Here is a 1776-nt window from a genome sequence, read left to right as displayed (position 1 = left end):
TGTAAAAATTGAAAGTAATAACGATCTAAATGCTGCTGCACTATTGTCTCTTTTGGAACATATTTCTTGTTTTCATTTATTAAATTAAATATTTGCAAATCAACTGTTGGCATAGAAAAAAACCAAGGTGGATATACTGGCAGAGCCACCGTGGGGCTAATATCGATATTACTGATATTTATTTGTTGAGCCAGCTTGCCTACTGTCCAGCCAAAACTATTCATATATGTCTGCTCATATTCCCAGCAGCTCTCCAATATTTTTTTTACTGGATGATTGGTAAAATGACCTTTAATACCAGTCCAATATACCATTTTAAGCTGAATTTCACGAATGTCTAGTGGTGTTTCACCCATTTCTACCTGCAAAGCTGTCACAGGACCATGCAAGTAACTTTACAGTGTGGAGTGTTAAATATCAAACATTTTAACTTACAGGGCGTTATTCGCTGTGTTTTTTTACACTAATACACTAAGTAAATATCACACTAATAATTAACAGTGCACCTAAACAGTATTTATTACTCTACAAGTAATTGTTTGTTACTTATCCTCCTTTTTAGCCACTCATCCTTGCTTTAAATTGTGAGGGGAAAAAACTTAGTATTTAGTGTAGTATTTTATTAATTTACTTTAAAGTAGTGGACGTTTATTGTCATGTTAAAGTTTGTATGAAAAATGGACTTTGCGTTTAATTTTGCTTAAAAGGATTTGACACCTTATATTTAAAACTGTCTTTATAAAATCCTCTGTTGACTACAATCTCCTCGTTACCTGCAAATACAATTCGCGCTTATAGAAATCGACTCGTTTTGCTTACATGACTTTTAACTTGCCTTGAGGCCTTTAATTTGAAGCCGTGTTGTTATGTTAAGACAATCTCTGCCTAATACATTTACAGTTCGTGTTGTGTAAGTTACTCCGACGCATACATAAGTCACCATGTCTACGGATAGTGTGTTGTTATCGTCTGTCAGTGGACAGCAGGTACGAGAAGGATGGATGCAGCTCAAATCAAGCTATTGGTGAGTTTCTACATTCATAAGCGTCGTTACAGTTCACAGTTGCATCCAGTTCAGCAGATTTGAATTGATTAATGAGTGAAGGAATGCCATATACAGTCACCTGATTACGGTATCCGGATAAACATGAGACTTTTATCTGTTGTGAGTGCAGTACTGTCACTACAGACTAAAAACAGCTGTTTTGTCTCCCTGTATATACAGTGTATTGCTGTACAATTGCATTAGCTGAACTTTGTATATCATTCGTCTGAATTAAATATGTTGCATGGCTATACAGGTTGGAAATGTTATTTTGGCACACAATTATTTTTGGGCTTCACGATAACCAAAAATGCTGCTGCTGCCTGGGAACACCAATAAAAAAATAAATAAAAAAAAGAAGAGCTCTTTAATATTTCGTTTGTTTCGCTCAGATCACGGGGCTAATTGGAGAGCGAACAAACTCTGACATTTTGCTGCAAAATATCACAAGACCAAATTACCTGAGCTCCTCTCCACATTCATTGCATTTCTTATTTCTTACTGTATGTCAACTGTTTAACTGGTTTCTGTCTGTTTAGTTTTCTCATAAGTAATTTAGGGGAAACCTCTGAGACAAAGTTGTCCTTAAGTGAAACTGAGAACTCCTTTAGATTGATTAAAGAGCAACAATAACCTTTTATTTTCTGGTGTCTATATTGTTAAGTATTCTCTGGAGTACCACGCAATTACATGTGTATGGCAATCATTTAGTCCCATAGTAATGCTATATA

General features: G+C 35.2%; 1 protein-coding gene across 2 annotated transcripts in view; it reads left to right on the top strand.

Annotated features, from left to right (window-relative positions):
* The first annotated feature begins 868 nt into the window (after positions 1-868).
* The window catches only part of LOC107702689 (equilibrative nucleoside transporter 3-like), an 11452-nt gene continuing 10544 nt past the window's right edge, over positions 869-1776 (top strand). The window contains exon 1 of one of the 2 annotated variants that reach the window (XM_016505083.1): positions 869-1024. The gene's annotated coding sequence lies outside the window, so the exon portion shown is untranslated. The remainder of the gene's footprint in view (positions 1025-1776) is intronic. The other variant, XM_016505084.1, reaches the window with a different exon arrangement.

This window comes from Sinocyclocheilus anshuiensis, unplaced genomic scaffold (genome assembly GCF_001515605.1).
Source record: "Sinocyclocheilus anshuiensis isolate Anshui unplaced genomic scaffold, SAMN03320099.WGS_v1.1 scaffold6, whole genome shotgun sequence".
Lineage (NCBI taxonomy): Eukaryota > Metazoa > Chordata > Actinopteri > Cypriniformes > Cyprinidae > Sinocyclocheilus > Sinocyclocheilus anshuiensis.
The sequence above is the reverse complement of the archived record's forward strand: the minus strand, read 5'-3'. Positions and strand labels throughout refer to the sequence as shown.